The following is a 15,260-nucleotide window of genomic DNA, read 5'->3' on the forward strand; positions in this document are numbered from 1 at the left end:
TTTGGATGATCCAAGTGTAAACTGCAGTGCTATAATCAAAGACACTTTCAGACTTATAATTCCAGGTATCTGGGTCTCCCTAGCTGAGCCCTTGCCTTCCATGCCTTATCTGAATTCCTAAATGACATCCCTGACAGCATAGGAAGTGTATTCCTTTTATGCTGCTAAGTTGAGAGTGAGTTTGAAACACAGCAACAGGTGACACCCCTCACAGTGCTATAAGGTAGGAACTGTTACTATCCCCAACTCAGAGATAAGTAAATTGAGGATTTAAATGGTGAAAATAATAATGACTAAGAGTGTCAGGAAGTTTGTGTAGATCATCTCATTTAATGCACATAAATCTCTATGAAATTGGTGATTTTGAGGAATCATATTTTAGATGTAAGGAAATTGATGCTGAAAGAGATTAACTGGCCCAAGAATATATAGTGAGCTGTGAAGAGATCAGGATTTGAGACCAAAGACTCCTTTCCACAGATTGAGGTCTTTAACCTTGATTCCACACATACATGCTGCAATTAATTAGACAAATAAAAATAGTTGATGAGTAATAGAGCTTGGACAACAAGGACAAAGATGCCCACTGTCAGCAATGCTTTCCAGCATTGTACTGAAAAGCATAGCCAGCACATTTAGGCAAGAAAAAGAAACAAAATGCTTCCACATTGGAAAGGAAGAAGTGACACTATTTCTACTTAAAGGTGGCATGATTCTATATATAGAAATTTCCAAATAATGCACACACACACACACACACACACACACACACAATTACTAGAGCTAATAAACTAACTCAGCAAAGTTGCAGGCTACAAGTTCAATGTACAAAAATGCATTGTGTTTCTACTCACCAGCAGTGTACAATCTAAAATAAGATTAAGAAAACAATTCCACTTACAACAGTACCAAAAATAATAAGATATTTTAGGAATAAATTTAACAAAAGAAGTCCAAAACTTGCATCCTGATAACTACAAAACATTGCTGAAAGAAATTAAAGACTTAAATAAATAGAAATATATCCCATGTTCATGGATTGGAAAACTTAATATTGTTAAAATGGAAATATTACCCAAAAGTAATCTACAGAGTCAATGTAATCCATGTCAAAATTCTTATGACCCTTTCATTTAAAAGAAATAGAAAAGCTGATCCTAAAATTCACATGGAATTTCCAAGACCCCTGCATAATCAAAACAATTTTTAAAAAGAATAAAGTTGGAGGGCTCATGTTTCCAGACTGTAAAACTTACTACAAAGCTAGAGCAATCCAACAGTATGGTAATGGCATAAGATACATAGACATATAAACTGAGAGAACAGAATTGAGATTCCAGAAATAAACTTGGAAATATATTGTCAATTGATTTTCAGTAAGTGTGCCAATATCATTCAATGGGAAAAGAAGAGTCTTTTAAACCAATGGTCTCACCATATACAAAAATTAATTCAAAATGTATCAAGGACTGAAATATAAGATCTAAAACTAAAAAACTCTTAGAAAAAATATATGGGTAAATCTTTATGATACTGAATTTGGCAATGAATTCTTTGATATAGCACCAAGAGCATAAACAACAAAAGAAAAGAACTGAATAAGATTTTATCAAAATTAAAACATTTGTACATGAAGAGACATTATCAAGAAAGACAATTTACATAATGAAGGAAATATTTGCAAATCTTATATGTGATATGAGCCTAGTATCCAGAATATATAGAAAACTCTTACAACTCACAATCAACAGAAAGACAGCTGAAAAATCCCAAAATTCTTGGGTATTAAACAACAGACTTCTAAATAGCACATGGGTAAAGGAGAAATCTGAAGAGAAATTTTAAAATAATTTGAACTGATTGAAAATGAAAATAATATGAACTTGTGGGACGCAGCAAAACTAATATTTAGAGAAAATTTTATAGCATTGAATATTTATATTGCAAAAGAAGAAAAATCTAAATTCAATAATTTAAGCTTCCACTTTAGAAAACTAGAATAAGAAGAAAAATTTAAATCTAACACAAGTAAAAGAAAAGAAATAATAAAAATTAAAACAAATCAATTAATTGAAAACAGGAAAGCAATAGAGGAAATCAATGAAACCAAAGGCCAATTCTTTAAAAAGATCAATAAAATCAATAAGCTTCTTGCCAGGCTATGTGAGAAAAAAAAATAAAGAAAATATACATTACTAATACCAGAAATGAAAGAGGAGACATCATCACTACAGAGCCCGTGGACATTAAAAGGATCACAAAGGGATATTATGAACAAGCCTACACTTGCAAATTTATAAACCTAGATGAAATGGACCAATTCCTTGGGAGGCACAATCTTTCAAAACTCACAGACACAAGAAATAGACAACCTGAATGGGTCTATATCTAAGAAACTGAATAAAAATTTTAAATATCCAAAAGAGAAAACATAGGCCCCAATGGGCTCACAGGTAAATTCTGCTAAATGTTTAAGAAATTATACCAATTTTCTGAACTATTTTCCTGAAGATAGCAGGAGAGAAAATACTCCTTAACTCATTCTAATTACTAAAATTAGATAAAGTCATTATAAGAAAGAAAGTCACAGAGCAATATTGTCTTATGAACATAGGGGTAAAAATCCTCAATAACTCAGTAACAAAAAAGACAAACAACCCAATTGAAAACTTGGAAAATGACTTGAACAGACATTTCTCTGAAGGAGATATGCAAATTGATCAAAGAGCACATGAAAAGATGCTCACCATCATTAATCATTAGGGAAATCAAATCAAAACAATGCAATAGCTCTCCACACCCATTAGGATGGCTATCATTTAAGAAAAATGAAAATAAGTACTAGTGAGGATGTAGAGAATTTGGGACACTTGTACATTGGTGGTGGGAATGTAAATGGTTCAGCTGCTGTGGGAAAAAAATTTGGCAGTTTCTCAAAATATCAAACTTAGAATTAGCAAAAATAAGACCCAGCAAATCTTTTCTTAGGTATACACTAAAAAAAAGTAAAAACAGGTAATGAAAGAAATACTTGTACAAGAATGTTCAGAGCAGTCCTATTCACAAGAGTTAGAAACAGATAAATGTCCATCAACAAATGAATGTTCAAAAACTGTGAGATATATATACACACATATATATATATGCATATATCACAGGTTTTCAAAATTATATAAAAATATGCAACCTAAAAAAGGAGTAAAACAGTGATATATTTTATGCCATAGATACATCCCAAAAACTAATGAACTAAGTAAAAGAAGTCAGATGCAAAGATGTCACATTTTTTTATTCCATTTATATGGCATATTCAGAATGAGTAATTCCATACTGACAGAAAGCAGATTGGGGATTCTGGGGGCTGGGAATAGGGGGAAATGTGGAGGAACTGCTTGATGGCTAGGGCTAGGGCGTTTTATTTTGGAGAGAGAAAAATGTTTCAGAACTAGATAGAGCTTGTGGTTGCACAACGCTGTGAATGTATTAAATGCCAGTGAGTCATTTACTATAAAATGGTTAATATTGTGTTACGTGAATTTCACTTCCACTCAGAGAAGAGCAAGTGTAGCAATGGCTATGATTTTCAATGACGTATGACTTGTCAGGTTTTCAGCTTCATATACCTATCAAGATGCAGGTGGGGGAAAAGGTGGAAACCCCAAACAACACCAGCAAAATATAATGATAGTTTATGGCCAGAATCTGAAAGAAAGTAACTCCGAATACAAGGAAGCCAGATTAAATAAAAATTACCCATAGCCTACCTATAATTTGTTTCATAAAATATAGTAGTCCTGCCCCTCCCAAAGAAGGTAGAGAAACCGCTGGCTCACCCTCACACTCTGCCACTGTGATTAAAAACACAGAATCTCTAATACCCTGTACACTAAGGGAGAAAAAGACAGCACATAGCGTTTTCACTTAAGAAAATGAATATCTTAAATATACGAGTAAGTTGAGAAGCTTTGGAAGTTTTTCCAAGAATGCAAAACTAAAGTAGAGAATAAAGAGAAACAAAAAGACGATGACTGAAATGGGCACATTAGATAGCAGATTTAATATGACACTGATGATTTTCTTCAGGAAGAAAGCAAATGAACAGAAGAACAAAAGGACACAGTTGCGAATACAAGAACAGTCAGAACAAAATCATCATTCCTTTTGAACTGAAAATTAGAACTACTGCTCTGGCACTACTGAATTGATAAAAAGCAACTTTTTCCATGTGAGATTAAAACTTAAAATTCTGCTCTCCTCTAGGAATTAAAATAAGTTATTATAAAGGAACAGTGATTACAACAGAAGCCACAGCATCGTCAGACTGTTTCTCTACAAGAAAATTGCAGGAAAAAATCGCATACTAGATACTGTGCTTTGAGGAGAAAATGACTTAAGAATGCAATACACAGTCAAACTGTCATCCATATATAACAGTGACCTAAAGTTAGTTTTAAATATAGAATGATTCAAAAATATACAACCCATAGATCCTTTCTGAAACTCATTCAGAGATGAGCTGGGAGTCAAAATAATGAAATAAAGCCAATGCCAGCCAGTTATATAAAAATTTACCTAAACAGTTTTCCAAAATCAGGCTTATAAAATTGACTAGTAGCAACCATACTTTTAAACCATGAATGTAAAAGAAGCCAATTAACATACAAACAGTAATTTAATGGTAATAATTTGGAGTCGAAGTACTGGATTGTAATAAATACACACAGTGGGACACTGGTGTATTACAGTGGGAAAGAAAGAGGACCTGAGAATCAGACTGACTAAGGTCAAATTACGGCTCCATTACTGGACTTCACTTACCTCATCTGAGTCTCAGTTTCCTGATGTATAAAAGGAAATAGAGGAAGCATTCAATGAGATAACTTATGTAAGTGTCTTAGAATAGAGTAAGTACTCAGTAAAGACTAGCTATTATAGTTGGATTTTAACTTCCTATTAAAACTCCTATTAGAGAAGGACCTTGAAATTTTATTAAGGGATACTGCTTGGTTTCATCCAGATTTGCTGCCTCATTGAGAAGTTACGTTTGAGAAGTGTTTGTGGGTCTGAAGTTCTTTATGCATCAACTGAATTTTTTCATCTGGATTTCCTCTAATGCCTCTGTGAAAAGTTGATTTGAGATGTACTGGACTTTTTATTCATAAATGCTATTTGGATGCATCTAGATTTGCTCTAACTCTGAAAATTACATCAAGAGTAGGTCTTATATTTTATTTATAGCCACATCTGGACTATGCTCAGATGCTCTGAAAACATATTTAGGAAGAATCTCATGGATACTGCTATGCCCATGTGGACATACTTTCTTATTAGAAATTACATTTGAGAATCACACATGAGTTTAGTTTATATAAACTGCTTTTTAAATCCATATTTTAACTCTTTGCAAAAAGTTGCATTAAGGAAGTACCTGAGTTTTTATATATAGATGTAACTTGGTTATAGTTACAAAATATATATTTTCTCAGAGTCAGAGAAGTCTAAATTCAAATCTGGAATTTCTGTCCTTAGGAAGGTGTGTTTGTTAAGGTAGAAGAATAGAACATATTTTATTTAGCAGTTTATTAGCATGATACATGACTTCTAGATATTTAGACTTACGGTAGATACGTTTCCACTTGTAATTTTGCCCTGGACTCCAAGGCAAAAAAATTTTTTTTTTGAGCTCACACTCTTTATTAACAGTTATGGTCAGCAAAGCTGACAAATGTTGAGCTTGGTAATCTGGTATCTTGGGGGGGCCTCAAGGACTGTTTTTCTTCAGAAGGGAGACCATCTAATCCCATCCCCCCATTCCCCCTGCCTCAGAGGATTGGAGAGCTCAAAGAGAACACACCCAGTGGATGGGAAGGGCCCAGGGGCATTCTCAAGGGAACCTGTTCCAGTCCAGTGAGTCCGCCTGAGAGAAGCACCATCCAATCCACAGCGCTTGTCTGTCACTGGAATCCATTTTGTTCTCCATCCACTCTGGCAGGAAAGGGGCTTGAATTGGTGGGTCGTGGCCCAAGGTTGAGGGCTCAAGTGTGAAGCCAGCACTCTCCAAAGCACTGTCCTTTTAAACAGTCACCCAGCAGTCTTTCAGGCAACCAGGACAATCACTGTGATAAACAGGTCAGTCATTCAAGTCCTTCCAGGAAAGTCTCTATGATCTTGCCCCCAGAATCACAGAACTAGATCTTGACATTATTTCAACTGGGTTCATCCAAAAGCCACACTATACACTAGGCAAAGAAGACATCCCCTGGTCTACATTTTATCTCAGATAAGGCTCTCTCCTGTCATCTAACCAAACTCACCTAATTGCATCAAAGAAGGTTGGATGGAAGGAAGAGAAGGGAGGTAGAGGAAAATGGAGGAAATCATGTTTTCTTAGGGAGTGCGGAGTCACAAAATGCTCTCCATTATTAATGGGGAAAATGTTGAGCTTTTATATTTAAGCCATTTGTAATAATAGAAATGATTAGCAATGAATTTAATCTTGTTAATATTAGGAGGTTTGGAGGAGGAAGTTTGAGTAACTGAATATGGTTCAAATTTTTTAAATCCTCATTTTTAATAGCAGGAAATTGATCAAGATTGTAAAAACTGATTAAGTCAAGAAATAACTTGAAACACACTATTTAGAAAAATAATGAAACACATTATTTAGGAAAATAAAAGATATGGGAACATAAACACTTAAAAATCGTCTTTTATGAGTGGTAAGGTGGAAGGGAATGAAATAGAGACCTGTTGCTTTTCATGCAACACTTTATTTGATTTTTACAAAATCATGTGTGTGTATCATCCAATGCCACACACCAAAATAATCTTCCAGGTTGATTTAAGTATCAAAACTAAAGTATTAAACAATGGAAGAATATGTTGAATACTAATCTTATCTCAGATTGGGACAAACTGTCTAACATGAAATCAAAAATCACAAGGGATGGGATTTGACCAATAAACTGAAAATCTACAAGTTAAAAATGCAAACAATACAACAAAAACAATGATGATACATAAAGTATTATTATTCTTAACATTAAAGAGATCAATCACCATTAGATAAATAAAAAACATGAACAATATAATTCACATGCTCAAAAAACATTGTAGGCCAAGAAGTACAAATTGAAACTGTAATGTGATATCATTTTCTCCTATCAAATTGTCTGAAATTTTGATGGAAAAAGTTGAGGTTTAAATTTAAATTATATGACATTTTTTACATTCGAAATTGTCATATATTATGAGTTTTAAAACTATTCACATTTTAACCTTTAATTCTATTTTTAGAAATTTTTCATAAGAAAGATCACTTGGCAGACAGATTTATATGTAAAGGCATCCTTTATCATATAATTCTTAATAGTGAAAGGCTATCAACTTAAATTTTAAATAGCAAAGGAGTAACTCATAAATTCTATGATAGAATATTGTATGAACTTATGTGATAAAATATTAGATAGCCCTCAAGCATTGCATTCTCAATAAAATATACAAATAAAAGCATAAAAAGCAGTAAAACAGTAAAGTATTAAACAGCATACAGAATATGGGACCAAAAAAACACACAGAACCAATTAATTTTAACAGATATTAATTTAACAGAAATTTAATGGATATTAAATTTAACAGGATACTTTTCATATTCTTCATTTTGTTCTGCATTTTTCAAAACAGGACTGTATTAACTTTATTATCAGAACCAAAAGCAACTAAAAAAAAAAAACAAGAAAGAAACATGTCTGGGGATAAAATATCTACTACTTACCAAAGAGTTAACTTAAGCATACATATGTCCAAAAATTACAATAAAATGCATGTAATGTGCACAAAAGAAGATACTATGATTCTAGAGCTAACTATTTACTTCCATTAAAATATTAGCAAAGCACTTAGTCACACAGACCCCATGTGGCATCAGAATTCCTATATTTTTGAAAGCCCACCTCCCATGGCATATCATTTCCCTTTCTGGTTATGATCCACTCTGCTGCACGATGAACCACAGAGGACTGGTCACATCTTTGTGTGCAGTGAAACCAACTAAGAAACTGTAGATTGCCATTGTGCAGATCTCCATAATTTTCAAAATAAATGTGCTACATTCCTCAGCCACAAATATATATGGGAAGAAAAGAAACCTTTAATAGCCAACAGAAGAATTTTTCCTAGGAACAGAAGGGTATTACACAAGAATAAATTCAGTTGGATGTTTCTGATTGTGAAAATGAGAGGCACCAGTTATTTATGCATTCATTCCACATATACTTATTGGACTGTATTCTGTGCTGGGGATTGAGCAAGCTCCTGGTTACACAGTAACCACCAAAACCAACAGAATCCTAGTTTTAATGAAGCCCCACAGTCTAATTTGAGGGCAAACATCAAAGAAATAAGCAGAAATTGCATGTGTGGGGAATCCCATGAATTCCTGGAAGGCTTCATTTGAATTTGGCTCAAGGCAGAGACATTAGCCTGCTTGTTCTATTTAATGAGCAGAATTCTTTGGAGTGAAGACAACCAGGCCATGGACACACAGGAGGCTCTAGGAGGCCAGATGTGGTCCAAGAGAAGAGACAGCCACCTGCAGTTTCTCAGGGACCAAAATGTCCACAGAATTTATAAGAGCAGGACCGTCTGCCATTCGAGTTTAAGCTGCTTAGTTTTCTTCTCTCTGATGCAAGCCTTCCCAGGGTCCCACCTTTGGCAAAGTCAGCTCCACACACAGCCTTCAAGTGGTGGCACTCTGAGGGGCAAAGGGATCCGAACATTGTCCAGTGAGGCGTCACGATGTGGAAAAAGGAAAACAGAAGCTGGGGCTGAGGATCCCTTTTGAGAGGGGAAGCTGAGCGGCGCTGAATCCTCAGAGGTATTGGAAGAGACACAGAAATGGTCGTGTGTGGCCGGGGTGGGGACTGACTGTGGCAGAGTCAGCCGAAGGCACACACAGACTGAGGTCCCCGTGCAGTGCCCCAGCATGCTTACACAAAGCTGGCAAGCCTCTCACATTCAGCCAGGGCCCCCCTCAGTGCCTGCCGTGGCATGGCCTCGCACTGATACTCAGTGTTGGCGTCTGTAAGGCCCACATTCCCGCTCCTTCCATTACGTCATGATAGTAAGTGGGCTTATGGGTTCCCTTTCACTATATTTTGTGCCAGTAATGGGAGTTAAGCTGGTCCACCTGTGCTTCACTTACTTGGCTTCCAAGCAGAGGCCCTACGGTTTGATTATTTTTTTTCTAAAATACTGGGAGATGTGAGCCCACCTACATTTTTGTATTAATTTTTCTCTGTATGCCTCCCTCATTTACTCAGTATGGCTTTTCAGTGATTTTAGTTCCTTAATAAAGGCAGTGTATTTTGTATCTCTCAATATTTTTCTCAGATATAACTCTGTCCTCTTTCACTCTGAATTGCTTCCCTCATTTTTCCTTTGGTTTTCTTATTTGTGTCTATTCAACATGAGATGAGCTTTCAGACCACTTTCCAATTCCCCAAATATTTTACAATTTTAACTTATGATTTTGTCTGTTACTCCAGAAGGTATGATACATTTTAGTTTGCTGACATTCTAATATTCTTATTATCCAATCAACTTACTGCTTTTCCTCTTCAAAATAACTGATTTTCCCTTTGCCCAATGCTCTCTTATATCCATTAATGAATATTCTCAATTCCTCTCAACATTGTTTAGTTAGCATTCTTCCCTCATCACCTGCTGTGATTTCTCAGCTTCTACTAAATTTTCCTAAAATAATATGTACATGCCTAATTTAAAATTTTTCTTTATTTAAAAAACAAAATCTAGGGTGTGGAGCCAAGATGGCAGCATGAATACAGCAACAGAAATCTCCTCCCAAAACCATATATATTTTTGAAAATACAACAAATACAACTCTTCCTAAAAGAGAGACCAGAAGACACAGGACAACAGCCAGACTACATCCACAATTGCGAGAACCAGCACCTCACGAAGGAGGTAAGATACAAGCCGACGCCTGGTGGGACCCGAATGCCCCTCACCCCAGCTCCCAGCGGGAGGAGAGGAGTCAGAGCTGGAAGGATGAGGGAGCCCAGGACTGCTAAATAGCCAGCCCTAGCCATCCACATCAGAGTGCAGACACACAGTGCATGCATGGGGTGCTGGAAACTAGAGAAACAGGACAGTAAGACCTGTGAGCGGCTCCCCGCAGCCGGTGCGCCTGGGACAAAGAAAAGGGAGTGCTTTTTGAAAGTCTTAAAGGGACAGGGACCTCACAGCTGAATGGAAGAGTTCCAGGACCCATAGCCCAGAAGCTTGGAAACCCAGGGATCTCCGGGCGCCCTAACCCCATGGGCAGCAACATGACTTGGAGGCCCCTCACAGAGATAAACAGCCTCCCGGCCTGTTTCCCCTCCAGCACTGCTCTGCCATATCGGAGCAGCAGCCTGAGGCACGCCTTGCCCATAGAAAACGGGGAGCTTAACTCCACAACAACTGCTGATCTTAACCCCATAGTGACTGGGCAAGAATCAGAAGCCCCCTCTGCACACAGCTTCCCAGAACAGGTTGCTAGAGGTCGCTGTTCTCCCAGGAGAGAAAGGACACAAACCAGCAAGAAGAGACGTTCTCCCAGCCGTTACATGTACCAGCTCCGCAAACTATCTCTATCGCCATGAAAAGGCAGAAGAATTTGATACAGACCAAAGTCACAGAGTCAACCCCTGAGAAGGAGATAAACCTAACCAGTCTTCCTGAAAAATAATTCAAAATAAAGGTCATAACCATGCTGACAGAGCTGCAGAGAAATATACAAGAGCTAAAGGATGATGTTCAGAGGGAGATTACAGAAATGAAACAATCTCTGAAAGGATTTATAATCAGAATGGATAAGATGCAAGAGGTCATTGATGGAATAGAAACCAGAGAACAGGAATGCACAGAAGCTGATGCAGAGAGAGATAAAAGGATCTCCAGGAATGAAACAATATTAAGAGAACTGTGTGACCAATGCAAAAGTAACAATATCTGCATTATAGGGGTACCAGAAGAAGAAGAGAAAGAAAAAGGGATAGAAAGTGTCTTTGAAGAAATAATTGCTGAAAACTTCCCCAAACTGGGGTAGGAAATAATTGATCAGACCACGGAAGAACACAAACTTCCAACAGAAGGGACCCAACAAGGACATCACCAAGACACATAATAATTAAAATGGCAAAGATCAAGGACAAGGACAGCGTTTTAAAGGCAGCTAAAGAGAGGGAAAAGGTCACCTACAAAGGAAAACCAATCAGGCTATCATCAGACTTCTCAAAAGAAACCTTATAGGCCAGAAGAGAATGGCATGATATATTTAATGCAATGAAACAGAAGGGCCTAGAACCAAGAATACTTTATACAGCACGATTATCATTTAAATATGAAGGAGGGATTAAACAATTCCCAGACAAGCAAAAGTTGATGGAATTTACCTCCCACAAACCACCTCTACAGGGTATTTTAGAGGGACTGTTCTAGATGGGAGCACTCCTAAGACTAAATAGATGTCACCAGAGAAAATAAAATCACAATCAAGAAAGCAGACCAAACAAATACTAACTAAAGGCAAAAAATAAAAACAACTACCCACAAAAGCAGTTAAAGGAAATATAAAAGAGCACAGAACAAAACAACCAATATATAAAAAATGGAGGAGGAGGAATAAGAAGGGACAGAAATAAAGAATCACCAGACAGTGTTTATAACAGCTCAATAAGCGAGTTAAGTTAGAGAGTAAGATACTAAAGAAGCTAACCTTGAACTTTTGGTAACCACGAATCTAAAGCCTGCAATGGCAATAAGTACATATCTTTCAATAGTCACCCTAAATGTAAATGGACTGAATGCACCAATCAAAAGACACAGAGTAATACAATGGATAAAAAAGCAAGACCCATCTATATGCTGCTTACAAGAAACTAACCTCAAATCCAAAGATGTGCACAGACTAAAAGTCAAGGGATGGAAAAAGATATTTCATGCAAACAACAGGGAGAAAAAACCAGGTGTTGCAATACTAGTATCAGACAAAATAGACTTCAAAACAAAGAAGGTAACAAGAGATAAAGAAGGACATTACATAACGATAAAGGGCTCAGTCCAACAGGAGGATATAACCATTATAAATATATATGCACCCAACACAGGACCACCAGCATATGTGAAACAAATACTAACAGAACCAAAGGAGGAAGTAGAATGCAATGCATTCATTTTAGGAGACTTCAACATGTTACTCACTCCAAAAGATAGATCCACCAGACAGAAAATGAGTAAGGATATGGAGGCACTGAACAACACACAACACACTAGAACAGATGGACCTAATAGACATCTATAGAACTCTACATCCAAAAGCAACAGGATACACATTCTTCTCAAGTGCACATGGAACATTCTCCAGAATAGACCACATACTAGGCCACAAAAAGAGCCCTAGTAAATTCCAAAAGATTGAAATTCTACCAACCAACTTTTCAGACCACAAAAGTATAAAACTAGAAATATATTGTACAAAGAAAGCAAAAAGGCTCACAAACACATGGAGGCTTAACAACATGCTCCTAAATAATCAATGGATCAATGACCAAATTAAAACAGAGATCGAGGAATACATGGAAACAAATGACAACAACACAAGTCTCAACTTCTGTGGGATGCAGCAAATGCAGTCTTAAGAGGAAAGTATATAGCAATCCAGGCATACTTAAAGAAGGAAGAACAATCCCAAATGAATAGTCTAACATCACAATTATCAAAACTGGAAAAAGAAGAAAAAATGAGGCCTAAAGTCAGCAGAAGGAGGGATGTAATAAAGATCAGAGAAGAAATAAACAAAATTGAGAAGGATAAAACAATAGAAAAAAATTAATGAAACCAAGATCTGGTTCTTAGAGAAAATAAACAAAATAGATAAGCCTCTAGCCAGACTTTTTAAGAGAAAAAGAGAATCAACACACATCAACAGAATCAGAAATGAGAATGGAAAAATCACACAGACTCCACAGAAATACAAAGAATTATTACAGACTACTATGAAAACCTATATGCTAACAAGCTGGAAAACCTAGAACAAATGGACAAGTTCATAGAAAAATACAACCTTCCAAGACTGACCAAGGACGAAACACAGAAGTTAAAAAAACCAATTACGAGCAAAGGAATTGAAGTGGTAATCAAAAAACTACCCAAGAACAAAACCCCTTGGCCAGATGGATTTACCATGGAATTTTATCAGACATACAGAGAAGACATAATACCCATGCTCCTTAAAGTTTTCCAAAAAATAGTAGAGGAGGGAATACTCCCAAACTCATTCTATGAAGCAAACATCACCCTAATACCAAAACAAGGCAAAGACCCCACCAAAAAAAAAAAATTACAGACCAATATCCCTGATGAACGTAGTTGCAAAAATACTCAATAAAATATTAGCAAGCCGAATTCAAAAATACATCAAAAGGATCATTCACCATGACCAAGAGGAATTCATCCTGCAGATGCAAGGATGGTACAACATTCAAAAATCCATCAACATCATCCACCACATAAACAAAAAGAAGGATAAAAAATCATCTCCATAGATGCTGAAAAGAGCATTTGACAAAATTCAACATCCATTCATGATAAAAACTCTCAGCAATATGGGTATAAGGGCAAGTTCCTCAGCATAACAAAGGCCATCTATGATAAACCCACAGCTAACATCATACTGAACAGCAAGAAGCTGAAAGCTTTTCCTCTGAGATCAGAAACAATACAGGGATGCCCACTCTCCCCACTGTTATTTAACATAGTACTGGCAGTCCAAGCCATGGCAATCAGACAAAACAAAGAAATACAAGGAATCCAGACTGGTAAAGAAGAAGTTAAACTGTCACTATTTGCAGATGATATGATATTGTACATAAAAAACAATAAAGACTCCACTCCAAAACTACTAGAACTGATATCGGAATACAGCAAAGTTGCAGGATACAAAATTAACACACAGGAATCTGTGGCTTTCCTATACACTAACAATGAACCAATAGAAAGAGAAATCAGGAAAACAATTCCATTCACAATTGCATCAAAAAGAATAAAATACCTAGGAATAAACCTAACCAAAAAAGTAAAAGACCTATACCCTGAAAACTATAAGACACTCTTAAGAGGAATTAAAGAGGACACTAACAAATGGAAACTCATCCCATGCTCTTGGCTAGGAAGAATTAATATTGTCAAAATGGATATCCTGCCCAAAGCAATATACAGATTTGATGCAATCCCTATCAAATTACCAAAAACATTCTTCAACAAACTGGAACAAATACTTCAAAAATTCATGTGGAAACACCAAAGACCCCGAACAGCCAAAGTAATCCTGAGAAAGAAGAATAAAGTGGGGGGATGTCATTCCCCAACTTCAAGCTCTACTACAAAGCCATAGTAACCAAGACAGTTTGGTATTGGCACAAGAACTGAGTCACAGACCAGTAGAACAGATTAGAGACTCCAGACATTAACCCAAACATATATGGTCAATTAATATATGATAAAGGAGCCATGGACATACAATGGGGAAATGACAGTCTCTTCAACAGATGGTGATGGATAAACTGGACAGCTACATGTAATAGAATGAAACTGGATCACTGTCTAACCCCATACACAAAAGTAAATTCAAAATGGATCAAAGACCTGAATGTAAGTCATGAAAGCATAAAACTCTTAGAAAAAACATAGGCAAAAATCTCTTGGACATAAGCATTAGCAACTTCTTCATGAACATATCTCCCCGGGCAAGGAAAACAAAAGCAAAAATGAACAAGTGGGACTACGTCAAGCTGAAAATCTTCTGTACAGCAAAGGACACCATCAATAGAACAAAAAGGTACCCTACAGTATGGGAGAATATATTCGTAAATGAGAGATCCGATAAAGGCTTGACATCCAAAATATATAAAGAGCTCACACACCTCAACAAACAGAAAGCAAATAATCCAATTAATAAATGGGCAGAGAGCTGAACATACAATTCTCCAGAGAATAAATTCAGATGGCCAACAGACACATGAATAGATGCTCCACATCACTAGTTATCAGAGAAATGCAAATTAAAACCACGAGATATCACCTCACACCAGTAAGGATGGCTACCATCCAAAAGACAAACAACAACAAATGTTGGCGAGGTTGTGGGAATGTAGATTAGTTCAACAATTGTGGAAAGCAGTATGGAGGTTCCTCAAAAT

This window comes from Manis pentadactyla, chromosome 8 (genome assembly GCF_030020395.1).
Source record: "Manis pentadactyla isolate mManPen7 chromosome 8, mManPen7.hap1, whole genome shotgun sequence".
Classification (NCBI taxonomy): domain Eukaryota; kingdom Metazoa; phylum Chordata; class Mammalia; order Pholidota; family Manidae; genus Manis; species Manis pentadactyla.